The sequence below is a fragment of the Panulirus ornatus genome, chromosome 1, assembly GCF_036320965.1.
Source record: "Panulirus ornatus isolate Po-2019 chromosome 1, ASM3632096v1, whole genome shotgun sequence".
NCBI classification, from domain to species: domain Eukaryota; kingdom Metazoa; phylum Arthropoda; class Malacostraca; order Decapoda; family Palinuridae; genus Panulirus; species Panulirus ornatus.
In genome coordinates, this window is record NC_092224.1 from 92,942,497 (window position 1) to 92,956,700 (window position 14,204).

The 14,204-nt window shown below is 45.7% G+C and overlaps 1 protein-coding gene across 1 annotated transcript in view; it reads right to left on the reverse strand.

Moving 5' to 3' along the window:
* Window positions 1-14,204, reverse strand: part of LOC139751024 (uncharacterized) — a 37,581-nt gene that overhangs the window by 22,482 nt on the left and 895 nt on the right. The window lies entirely within an intron of this gene.

The following is a 14,204-nucleotide window of genomic DNA, read 5'->3' on the forward strand; positions in this document are numbered from 1 at the left end:
TAACAATAAGATCCTACAAGACAAGGAAGGAGGAGGAGGAGGAGGAGGAGAGAAGCGGCGGCGTCCTTTGATGCACGTCCGTGGCGGCGGATCAAAGAGGAGCCGGCCCGTGCCCAGACCAGGTCCCGACGCGACCCTCACCAACATTCTCACGCTCTGGGAGGACGACTCCATACGTCATCCGTCCAGTCTTTATGAAAAATTTAGATCGTACAACTATATATATATATATATATATATATATATATATATATATATATATATATATATATATATATATATATATATATATATATATATATATATATATATATATATTCCTATGAGTCCACTTGGAAAATGAAACACGATAAGTTCCCAAGTGCACTTTCGTGAATTAATCACATCATCAGGGGAGACACAACAGAGAAATATAAGTCAGTCTCCCCTGATGATGTGATTATTACATGAAAGTGCACTTGGAAACTTATCATGTTTCATTTTCCTCGTGGACTCATAGGAATATCTTGATCACGCGTTTATGTATATACATGTGTATGTGGGTGGGTTGGGTCATTCTTTCGTTTGTTTCCTTACGCTACCTCGCTAACGCGGGGAGCGGCGATTATATTTTCCCAGTGCTAGAGACGAATTCGATAATCAGTGATTATTTCCCCTCACTGACTGAGATGACGTAGATAATCAACATTTTTTTGTTTTTCTTGTTTCCAAACAGATTTTTTGCAAATTGTTTGTTCGGGTGGTTAAGTCGGCAATGCTTGAGGAAGGGGAAATCGCCTCTTAACTGTCTGGAAATGATTTTTAAGAAATGATAGCAGGAAATTCCTCTCTAGCCAGGCTTGAGAAATACCAGCGTGGTGGGCCTGGGAGACTGATGGTGAGGTGGTGGTGGTGGGAGACAGATGGTGTGGTAGTTGTAGGTGACGGTGGGATACAGATGGTGAGGTAGTTGTAGGTGATGGTGGGAGACAGCTGGTGAGGTAGTTGTAGGTGGTGGTGGTGAGAGACAGATGGTGAGGTAGTTGTAGATGATGGTGGGAGACAGAGAGTGAGGTAGTTGTAGATGATGGTGGGAGAGAGAGAGTGAGGTAGTTGTAGGTGGTGGTGGTGAGAGACAGATGGTGAGGTAGTTGTAGATGATGGTGGGAGACAGAGAGTGAGGTAGTTGTAGATGATGGTGGGAGAGAGAGAGTGAGGTAGTTGTAGATGATGGTGGGAGAGAGAGAGTGAGGTAGTTGTAGGTAGTGATGGTGGGAGACAGGTGGTGAGGTAGTTGTAGGTAGTGATGGTGGGAGACAGGTGGTGAGGTAGTTGTAGATGGTGGTGGGAGACAGATAGTGAGGTAGTTGTAGGTAGTGATGGTGGGAGACAGCTGGTGAGGTAGTTGTAGGTAGTGATGGTGGGAGACAGGTGGTGAGGTAGTTGTAGATGGTGGTGGGAGACTGATGGTGAGGTAGTTGTATGTAGTGATGGTGGGAGACAGGTGGTGAGGTAGTTGTAGGTGGTGGTGGTGGGAGACAGATGGTGAGATAGTTGTAGGTGGTGGTGGGAGACAGATGGAGAGTTAGTTGTAGATGATGGTGGGAGACAACTGGTGAGGTAGTTGTAGGTGCTGGTGGGAGACAGATGGTGAGGTAGTTATAGGTAGTGATGGTGGGAGACAGTTGGTGAGGTAGTTGTAGTGACAGTGGGAGACAGATGGTGAGGTGCTTGTAGGTGGTGGTGGGAGACAGATGGTGAGGTGCTTGTAGGTGGTGGTGGGAGACAGATGGTGAGGTAGTTGTATGTGACTGGGAGACAGATGGTGAGGTAGTTGTAGAGGTTGGTGGGAGACAGATGGTGAGGTAGTTGTAGAGGTTGGTGGGAGACAGATGGAGAGTTAGTTGTAGATGATGGTGGGAGACAGCTGGTGAGGTAGTTGTAGGTGCTGGTGGGAGACTGATGGTGAGGTAGTTGTAGGTGGTGGTGGTGGGAGACAGATGGTGAGGTAGTTGTAGGTGGTGGTGGTGGGAGACAGATGGTGAGGTAGTGGCGGTGGTTTGTTAGGTGGGAAGCGAGTGTCCAGGTGGGACGTAGTGTGGAGGGAGGGAGGGAGGCAGAGTTGCACTGTGGTTAAGGGTGGGTGGTGGTGTAGGGAGTGGCGCTGGCTACTGCAGCAGCAGTGTGGGTCGTCCCTCCAGCCAAACAAGGACACACAAACCAAACCTGCCAATACTTCTCGACCAAAATTGATGGATACAAACTTTACACGACTGATAGGAAGGACAGGAAAGGAGAAGGTGAGGGTAGCAGCACTTCAAAGTTGGGACAACATTAAGAGCTGAAACAGGAGTGACATTAAAGTAACAAAAAAAAGACAGAATCGATTCGGGTTGAAATAGATGAAAGCAATGAAAGGGTATTATAAGAAGCATTTATATAAACCCCCATCATTAGAAATGTATGTACTCTATGTATTCTAGGGTGAGTTCAACTTTACTACGATTAACTGTTGAGTCAGAGGAATGTATGGAGACAGTCCATGATTGTTTCCTTACTCGGCACATGTCCGAGGGGGACCAGGATGATATAACATTTTAGATTGGGTACTGACAAATGCAAACAACCTTATAGATGAAGCTGAGATTGGGAGGTCAGTTAGGTGATAGTAACCACCTTATACATGAAGCTGAGGTAGGAGGATAGTTAGATGATAGTAACCACAAGGAAATGATATTCAGTATAATGATGGATGTGAATAGGAAGGAGAATGAAATGTTCGTTCCCGACTCTCGTAAGGCCAGCCAACTTTGCGGAGGCTACGGAGATGGTAAAATCAGAGATGAGGAAGGCTAAAGGAAATTTGCGAAATTGAGATAGCTAACGAAGAAGAAAAAAAAAATGCCAAAGGATTTTTTCAAATATACAGAACGAAGCTTAGGGAGAAAATTGAACCTATCAAATCACATCCTGAGAGATTAGTTGATAGTGGGATTAAGATATGTGAAGTTTTAAACAATCACTTCATATCATTATTTACATAAAAGAATACGAACATTCTGGTTCCAAAGCAAATTTACAGCGGGGGACGAAAGCGGGAAGCTATGCGATATGAAAATGAATAAATTTGATATTTTGAAACAAACAGAACGATTAAAAGTAAACAAGAGTCCTGGACTAGGTGGTGTTTATGCAAGGGTCTTGAAGGAATGTAAGGAGGAAGTAAGTGCTCCGCTTTTAAATGTGTTTCAACAGTCTCTGGAACCAGGCGTAGTTCCTAAGCAACTGGAGGACAGCAAATGTCGTTCATTCTTTAAGAACGGGAATAGATTCATTGCCTCTAATTATCGTCCTGTCAGCTTGACATCTGTTGTGGGGAAATTTCTCGAATCAATTATAGGGGACAAAATACGGGAACACTTGGAGAATCATGATCTCATTAAGAATTCTCAACAAGGGTTTACAAAAGGGATGTCATGTCTCAGTAACCTTCTCTCCTCTTTAATAAAGCATTTGAAACTGTTGATCAGGGTAAGAGTTATGATATTGTATACTTAGACTTGAGTAAGGCCTTTGGCAGAGTACCTCATGAGCGTCTGCTTAGAAAAATAGCGACACATGGCATCGGGGGTTGTGTGTTTGATTGGATTAGGGCGTGGCTCACTGACAGAAAGCAGAGGGTACGCATCCACGGAGTTACATCGGACTGGGGCAATGTAGCCAGTGGTGTTCCTCAGGGGTCAGTCTTGGGTCCGCTCTTGTTCGTTATATATATATCAACGATTTGGATATGGGAATAACCAGCGACTTATGTGAATTTGCCGATGGTACAAAAATAGAGGCCGTAATTGACTCAGATGAAAATTTAGTGAATTTGCAGAGGAACGTAAACAGATTATCAGAGTGGGCGGGTACATGGAAAATGGAATTTAACGTAAATAAATTCATAACGCTTAGTGTGTATAAAGACAGGAACACTGATTACAAACTGGACATTATTACTATTGGTAAAACAGAATGCGAAAGAGAGTTAGGGGTACTGGTGAACAAGGATCTTAAGCTGCTGCTGCAACAATGTATTAAAATATGTAATAAGGTTAATCAGATGTTAGGATTCATTAATAGGACTGCAACTTTATCTTGCGTGTTGCAGTTTTATCTTGCGTTGGCGAGACCCCATTTAGATCATGCGTTACAGTTTTGGGTTCCATACTATGCAGGTGATATAGATTATTTAGAGAGAGTACAAAGGCCAATGACAAAATTGATCCCAGGAATTAGAAACCTCACTTGTGAAGAAAGGTTAAAATAGACTGAATTAACACTCACTGAAGAGGAGGAGGGTTAGAGGGGATGTGACTGAAGTTTTTTAAATGGGTTAAGCGCATCAAAGGGACAAGAGATAATGGATTTCAGTTAGAAGAAAATATCCAGGTCAGATGTGGGTAAATATTGGTTCGGGAACTGGTTAGTAAATTTATGGACCCAGTTGCTAAGTACGGTAGTGGAAGCTACGTAGGTCTTTACGTAGCTTTCAACGAAGGTTGGATGACGTGTTTATGGGTTCTGGCGGCTGGTTGTAGGGTGGACAGACTCAGGACCTGCTTAGCACAATGGGCCAACAGGCCTCTTGCAGCGTCCTCACTTCTTATGTTCTTACGAGACTCTTTAAGTGTACCCAGGGCTGGGCGTGGGGGACTCGAGTATCCCCGTGACTGGCCACGGATTATGAGCCTTTAAAAGCATTGTAACTAAGACGACCGGGAAGGGGCCATCAGCTGAGCATTACCCTCAGTCTTGTGTCAATCAGTGAAACAACTGTAAATCATAACGTTGGGAACGTGTACCATTGCTTATGAAGATCTGATATAGACCCCTAACATGTGGTGTCACCTGGTGGCCACGGCGAGAACAACTGACGCAAACAGATGACGACGTTGCCTGACGTCACCAGATAGTCATCGTGTTGATGATGATCACTGTTGTTAGACGGTCGTGCGTGTGATGTGACGTGGACATTGTCACGCTGGCTCTCCAGTCCATACGATTACCAGGAAAGTCATGAATAATCACACACACACACACACACACACACACACACACACACACACACGCACACACATATATATATATAATATATATATATATATATGTGTGTGTGTGTGTGTGCCAAGTACAATAGTGGAAGCTACGTGGATCTAATATATATATATATATATATATATATATATATATATATATATATATATATATATATATATATATATATATATATATATATATATATATATATATATCCTTGAGCACGACGGTATGCTCCTTGAGCACGACGGTACGATCTTTGAGCACGACGGTACGACCTTTGAGCACGACGGTACGATCCTTGAGCACGACGGTACGATCCTTGAGCACGACTGTACGGTCCTTGAGCACGACGGTACGACCTTTGAGCACGACGGTACGATCCTTGAGCACGACGGTACGATCCTTGAGCACGACTGTACGGTCCTTGAGCACGACGGTACGATCCTTGAGCACGACTGTACGGTCCTTGAGCACGACGGTACGATCCTTGAGCACGACTGTACGGTCCTTGAGCACGACGGTACGATCCTTGAGCACGACGGTATGATCCTTGAGCACGACTGTACGGTCCTTGAGCACGACTGTACGGTCCTTGAGCACGACGGTACGATCCTTGAGCACGACTGTACGGTCCTTGAGCACGACGGTACGATCCTTGAGCACGACGGTATGATCCTTGAGCACGTCGATGCGATCCTTGAGCACGACGGTACGACCTTTAAGTATAATAACCTGACAATGATTATTAGTCAATATACGCATCACATTTTACCTTTGCATCAGCCCTGAGTAGCCCTGATAGATAAACTGGTTATCAGTCGACTTCCAGGTTGGTCATCTGGATTTCTGGAGGAGGTTTCATACCATACCTGGAGGCTGGACGGGCCTCCCTCTGGTAGGTCTCATACTGACGCGGGCGGAAGGGTCTCCTTTCGTTGGGTCTGTTGGGTCTCCTTCGCCAGACTCACGCAGGATGGTCCTCCCTCGGGGCATGTTGACAACGTAGTGGTTCCTTATGGTGAATAAACCTCTATATGACGGGGCGGCCAGACCATTGAGCAAGGCACTGGATGACGACAGGAGCGTACCACAGACTCAGGGTCGCCTCCACATCAGTATTTCGTAAGTGTGTAGTGTTGGTGGAGGGTAACGTATTTCCAAAGTGTGTCAAGTGTTGGTGGAGGGTAACGTATTTCCAAAGTGTGTCAAGTGTTGGTGGTGGGTAACGTATTTCCAAAGTGTGTCAAGTGTTGGGTGGAGGGTAACGTATTTCCAAAGTGTGTCAAGTGTTCGTGGAGGGTAACGTATTTCCAAAGTGTGTCAAGTGTTGGTGGTGGGTAACGTATTTCCAAAGTGTGTCAAGTGTTGGTGGTGGGTAACGTATTTCCAAAGTGTGTCAAGTGTTGGTGGAGGGTAACGTATTTTCAAAGTGTGTCAAGTGTTGGTGGAGGGTAACGTATTTCCAAAGTGTGTCAAGTGTTGGTGGAGGGTAACGTATTTCCAAAGTGTGTCAAGTGTTGGTGGAGGGTAACGTATTTCCAAAGTGTGTCAAGTGTTGGTGGAGGGTATCATAGTACGGCCCAGGAGAAACACAACCCTCTCCTCTGTTTATCATGGCTGAAGGAGTAACCAGGAAGATTCAGGTGGCGTTGATTGGAGTGTCACCAGGGCACAGGATCTTTAATCCAAGGGCACAGGATCTTTAATCCCAGGGCACAGGGTCTGTAATCCCAGGGCACAGGGTCTGTAATCCCAGGGCACAGGATCTTTAATCCCAGGGTACAGGGTCTTTAATCCCAGGGCATAGGGTCTATAATCCCAGGGCACAGGGTCTGTAATCCCAGGGCACAGGGTCTGTAATCCCAGGGCACACGATCTTTAATCCCGGGGCACACGATCTTTAATCCCGGGGCACAGGATCTCTAATCTCAGGGCAGAGAATCCTGAGGGACAAATCCCAGTACAAGGAAGGAGGGATGCAACAGTTTTATTTTCCTAGTCATAAACTAGACAGTGGAGAGGCCATCCCTCAGCCCCAGACACACACACACACACACACACACACACACACACACACGCACACAGAGAGAGAGAGAGAGAGAGAGAGAGAGAGAGAGAGAGAGAGAGAGAGAGAGAGAGAGAGAGAGAGAGAGAGAGAGAGAGAGAGAGAGAGAGAGAGAGCTTGTGTGGGTGGATCTTTGACTGTAAGGATGGAACTGTGGTGCCTGGCACTTTGTCCAGGTTCTCCCTCAGGCCCTGGTGTGGCGGCCCTGGGCTGCTACGGCAGACTGGAGGGTGCAGAATGTGGCAGTGCATGGAAAAAGTGTGACACCAGCAGAATCTCTCTTCCCTCACACGTCCAGACATCAGCTGAACACCTCCAGTCCTCGTGTATTGTAGTCTCTCTCTCTCTCTCTCTCTCTCTCTCTCTCTCGCGCGCGCGCGCGCGCTTTCTGGCGGCAGAAGTAGTTAACATCCATGAAGAAAGACGTGTGGTGAGCGCTACGCGCTAACCCCGCCATATGAAGACTTGCGTCGTGCGAACTCGTAGGTTAGGTTAGGTTAGGTAGTTACAAGTATAGAGGTACCCGTAAGTAGGGGGAAATAGACAAGTAGTACTTGTAGGTACGTACTCATAGGTAGGTACTTGTGTGTAGGTAGAAGTAGACAGGTACTTGTAGGTACGTACTCATAGGTAGGTACTTGTGTGTACGTAGAAGTAGACAGGTACTTGTAGGTACGTACTCATAGGTAGGTACTTGTGTGTAGGTAGAAGTAGACAGGTACTTGTAGGTACGTACTCATAGGTAGGTACTTGTGAGTAGGTAGAAGTAGACAGGTACTTGTAGGTACGTACTCATAGGTAGGTACTTGTGTGTAGGTAGAAGTAGACAGGTACTTGTAGGTACGTACTCATTGGTAGGTACTTGTGTGTAGGTAGAAGTAAGACAGGTGCTTGTAGGTACGTACTCATTGGTAGGTACTTGTGTGTATGTAGAAGTAAGACAGGTACTTGTAGGTACGTACTCATAGGTAGGTACTTGTGTGTAGGTAGAAGTAAGACAGGTGCTTGTAGGTACGTACTCATTGGTAGGTACTTGTGTGTAGGTAGAAGTAAGACAGGTACTTGTAGGTACGTACTCATTGGTAGGTACTTGTGTGTAGGTAGAAGTAAGACAGGTTCTTGTAGGGACGTACTCATAGGTGGGTACTTGTGTGTAGGTAGAAGTAAGACAGGTGCTTGTAGGTACGTACTCATAGGTAGGTACTTGTGTGTAGGTAGAAGTAGACAGGTACTTGTAGGTACGTACTCATAGGTAGGTACTTGTGTGTAGGTAGAAGTAAGACAGGTTCTTGTAGGGACGTACTCATTGGTAGGTACTTGTGTGTAGGTAGAAGTAAGACAGGTACTTGTAGGTACGTACTCATAGGTAGGTAGAAGTAAGACAGGTACTCATAGGTAGGTAGAAGTAAGACAGGTACTTGTAGGTACGTACTCATAGGTAGGTACTTGTGTGTAGGTAGAAGTAAGACAGGTACTTGTAGGTACGTACTCATAGGTAGGTAGAAGTAAGACAGGTACTCATAGGTAGGTAGAAGTAAGACAGGTACTTGTAGGTACGTACTCATTGGTAGGTACTTGTGTGTAGGTAGAAGTAAGACAGGTTCTTGTAGGTACGTACTCATAGGTAGGTACTTGTGTGTAGGTAGAAGTAAGACAGGTACTTGTAGGTACGTACTCATAGGTAGGTAGAAGTAAGACAGGTACTCATAGGTAGGTAGAAGTAAGACAGGTACTTGTAGGTACGTACTCATTGGTGGGTACTTGTGTGTAGGTAGAAGTAAGACAGGTACTTGTAGGTACGTACTCATAGGTAGGTACTTGTGTGTAGGTAGAAGTAAGACAGGTACTTGTAGGTACGTACTCATAGGTAGGTAGAAGTAAGACAGGTTCTTGTAGGTACGTACTCATAGGTAGGCAGGTACTCTTACTCTCACACTGATCAGTATGAAGTTTACACGCCCTGCTGGTCGTACCTAACCTAGCCATCGTTACACTTCACACTAACAACAGCAACAACTCTTGTTGCACAAAGTACAACCCTCTGGTTTCGTCTCCCTCACCCCGCCACTGCTGGTGTCACCTCCACCTTGTGAACCGTCTCCACCTGTTGCCAGACCCAACCTTCGAGGCGGGGTTAGAATTGCCTGCTAACCCCATGACTTCGCAGAGGCCACGAAACAAGTGGTCGCTCCCCACTGAAAACCTCCATATTCGACCCCTGGATCCTCTCGCTCGACCTCCCACCCCCCCACACACGACATTAGTCGTTAATTAAATCATTCGTTGACTCAACTTGTCGTAATAATTAACCTAGGTACCATTTGATGATGGACCAACGTTTTTATTTTACCGACGTACACTTTGTTTTTTTTTATCATTTACCTATAATCAAAATCACAAAATGATGGTTAGTTCCCGGATCTTTCGCAAAACCATTTCATCAATATTTACGCTTCACATTCCGGGTTTTATGAGTTACTTAAGACTCTCTCTGGTGTCTCTAAGATACGTTCAGAATGTGTTCGCTAACTGTGTGTTAATGTTGGGTGCTCCAGTCACAGACGATGGTGCACATCAAGGCCGGGGCTTAGCTGAAAGGTATAGTTTGTGTGACTGGGAGAAAGAAGAGACGAGGGAAATGAGTTACTAATTTTGGGGACGGTAATAAACCAGACTTCATAATTTCTTGTAGATTTTTTTTTCGTCGGTAAATTATCTCTGTATGACATGGTCCTCCTTCATAGCTATGTGTTGATGCGTCGGAGGGAGGTGATGGGTGGGGAGGAGACGACCACATGATGAAGGTAGCCAGGGACGACTACATGATGAAGGTAGCCAGGGCGTACGACCACATGATGAGGGGAGCCAGGGACGACCACATGATGAAGGTAGCAAGGGCGTACGACCACATGATGAGGGTAGCAAGGGCGTACGACCACATGATGAGGGTAGCCAGGGCGTACGACCACATGATGAGGGTAGCCAGGGCGTACGACCACATGATGAGGGTAGCCAGGGACGACTACATGATGAGGGTAGCCAGGGCGTACGACCACATGATGAGGGTAGCCAGGGACGACCACATGATGAGGGTAGCCAGGGCGTACGACCACATGATGAGGGTAGCCAGGGACGACCACATGATGAGGGTAGCCAGGGACGACCACATGATGAGGGTAGCCAGGGACGACTACATGATGAAGGTAGCCAGGGCGTACGACCACATGATGAGGGGGAGCCAGGGACGACCACATGATGAGGGTAGCCAGGGACGACCACATAATGAGGGTCGGGAGCAGGACCACTCCTGAGGTACCGGATGGACTGTAATCATGGACGGTTAACCTGGTCCTGTGAAGGTGGAGAGGTCAGGTAGGGGTCACGAGGGTAGTTAGAAGGGGGTGGAGTAAGTGGGTAAGGTGGAGGGTAATGACGGGGGTTGGGGTGGTGGTGGAGTAGTAACTAGAAGCAGGTTGAGGTGGTCAGGGAATTGTAAGAGATGATGGATGATTAAGATGTTTGAGGGAAGATGTTTGTGATGAACGCTGGGGTAAGGAGGAGTGAAGGATGAGGTGGATGACGATAAGGTGGATGATGATGGTGATGAGGTGGATGATGAAGAGGTGGATGATGATGAGGTGGATGATGATGAAGTGGATGATGATGAGGTGGATGATGATGATGAGGTGGATGATGATGAAGAGGTGGATGATGATGAAGTGGATGATGAGGTGGATGATGATGAAGTGGATGATGATGAAGTGGATGACGATGATGATGATGAGATGGATGATGATGATGAAGTGGATGATGATGATGATGATGAGGTGGATGATGAGGTGGATGATGATGAGATGGATGATGATGAAGGTGGAAGTGGGGGCAGAGGTGGGGACATCTAGCCTCACGTCAGAGGCCCTCACCTACCCAAGGCCATCTTCCATCATACAGATTAAGGAAGATCTGCTGCTGGCTCCTCCTCGTCTGCCTCAACCATACTTTTCCGGTTAATTCCTGTGTGTGTGTGTGTGTGTGTGTGTGTGTGTGTGTGTGTGTGTGTGTGTGTGTGTGTGTGTGTGTGTGTGTGTGTGTGTGTGTGTGTGTGTGAAGGTTTGACGCTGTAACGGTATGATGTTTCAACGTTGGAGACCTTCGGTAATTTGTTAAAACAAAGGACAAGAAAGTAAGAGAGAGAGAGAGAGAGAGAGAGAGAGAGAGAGAGAGAGAGAGAGAGAGAGAGAGAGAGAGAGAGAGAGAGAGAGAGAGAGAGAGAGAGAGAGAGAGAGAGAGAGAGAGAGAGAGAGAGGAAATAACATAGATTGAATTTCGCCACAGCGTAGTGTGACCAGATCTTCCAGGTCCCGTAATTATGACGCAAGCGGCTCGGCTCTTGCTCTGGCCAGGGTTCGAGAGCGACGGACGGGAGAACGGAAAGTCGAGACAAAAAGAGTCGGCCCCTTAGAATGGACCATAATTTTCCACATATGGAACCTCACTAGTGTCCCCAGGGAGCTGGGGATCTACAGGTGTGTGAAGCGAGGATCAGGTGCGCAAAAGATTTAGAAATGTAACAAGCACTGAGGATGGTAGACGGGGTAAGAATACACGACCGACGGGGAAAATTACTGTCCAATACACGACGGTGCGTCGGTGTACACCTGAGGTTGGCCCGTCCATGAACAGGAGGGATAATTGCCCATAACCAGACCGTCAGGGATCCACTGAACATAGATGAAGCCCAGACGACCTTCACCACCACTGAACCATGCCCATGTACAAGAAGGTAATCCTGAGTGAACCATGCCCATGTACAAGAAGGTAATCCTGAGTGAACCATGCCCATGTACACGAAGATTATCCTGAATCAACCAGTCCCATGTACACGAAGGTAATCCTGAATCAACCATTCCCATGTATACGAAGGTAATCCTAAGTGAGCTATTCCCATGTACAGGAAGGTAATCCTAAGTGAGCTATTCCCATGTACAGGAAGGTAATTCTGAGTGAGCCATTCCCATGTACACGAAGATAATTCTAAGTGAGCTATTCCCATGTACACGAAGATAATCCTGAGTGAACCATTCCCATGTGCAGGAAGATAATCCTGAGTGAAGCACTCCCAAGTACATGAAGGTAATCCTAAGTGAACCATTCCCACGTACATGGAGGTAATCCTGAGTGAACCATTCCCACGTACATGGAGGTAATCCTGAGTGAACAACTCCCAAGTACATGAAGGTAATCCTAAGTGAACCATTCCCACGTACATGAAGATAATCCTGAGTGAACCATTCCCACGTACATGGAGGTAATCCTGAGTGAACCATTCCCAAGTACATGAAGGTAATCCTAAGTGAACCATTCCCACGTACATGGAGGTAATCCTGAGTGAACCATTCCCACGTACATGGAGGTAATCCTGAGTGAACCATTCCCACGTACATGGAGGTAATCCTGAGTGAACCATTCCCAAGTACATGAAGATAATCCTAAGTGAACCATTCCCACGTACATGGAGGTAATCCTGAGTGAACCATTCCCAAGTACATGAAGGTAATCCTGAGTGAACAACTCCCACGTACATGGAGGTAATCCTGAGTGAACCATTCCCAAGTACATGAAGATAATCCTGAGTGAACCATTCCCACGTACATGGAGGTAATCCTGAGTGAACCCTTCCCAAGTACATGAAGGTAATCCCAAGTGAACCATTCCCACGTACATGGAGGTAATCCTGAGTGAACCATTCCCAAGTACATGAAGGTAATCCCAAGTGAACCATTCCCATGTATACGAAGGTAATCCTGAGTGAACAACTCCCACGTACATGAAGGTAATCCTAAGTAAACCATTCCCATGTATACGAAGGTAATCCTGAGTGAAGCACTCCCAAGTACATGAAGATAATCCTGAGTGAACCATTCCCACGTACATGGAGGTAATCCTGAGTGAACCATTCCCAAGTACATGAAGGTAATCCTACGTGAACCATTCCCATGTATACGAAGGTAATCCTGAACTATGTCTCATTACGACAGTAGAGATCTTGACGTATTTTTGATAATTACTTTTTCTTACGTCACTTGGTCTTCAATGTTGCTCTTGATAACGACGGTACGACCCACGGGTGTCGGGACCGACCCAGTTAGGTCAAAGGCTAGTCCATCATATCTCAGGGTCGTACTGTCGGGTTCGAGGGTCGTGCAGTCTTGGCTAGTTCGTCATCATCCTTGATGGTTTGCTCTGGTGGTGATCTATTGTATGTATGTATGTATGTATGTATGTATGTATGTATGTATGTATGATGTATGTATGATGTATGTATGTATGTATGTATGTATGTATGTATGTATGTATGTATGTATGTATGTATGTATGCAAGTATGTATGTATGTATGTATGTATGATGTATGTATGTATGTATGTATGTATGTATGTATGCAAGTATGTATGTATGTATGTATGTATGTATGTATGTATGTATGTATGTATGATGTATGTATGTATGTATGTATGATGTATGTCTGTATATATGTATGTATAATCTAACAAATCCTGACTCACCGACAAGAGAACCATGTTATTTTGTACATGAACCCAGGACTTTGTCAATAGGTTTGATAAAAGATGTTCACATAACAGTCAATCATGCCCACTGTATTGGGCAATATGAGCTGAAGGTGTGATATAAGTTAAATGATGAGTGTAGAGTGTTTGCGAGCGTCCACGTTGGTGTGTGAAGAATAAAGTAAGAGGATCTTTTATATGTGTATTGGTGAGTGTAGAGTGTTGCGAGCGTCCACGTTGGTGTGTGAAGAATAAAGTAAGAGGATCTTTTATATGTGTATTGGTGAGTGTAGAGTGTTGCGAGCGTCCACGTTGGTGTGTGAAGTGAGAGGATCTTTTATAAGTGTGTAAGTTCATGTTTCACTACTACACTGGGCAGGGGTTGAGGATGTGTGTGTGTGTGTGTGTGTGTATGTGTGTGTGTGTGTGTGTGTGTGTGTGTGTGTGAGCCATTACACTGGGAATGGAGTTTTAAACAGATTAACAGTGACGTGCGTGAGGAGGGCAC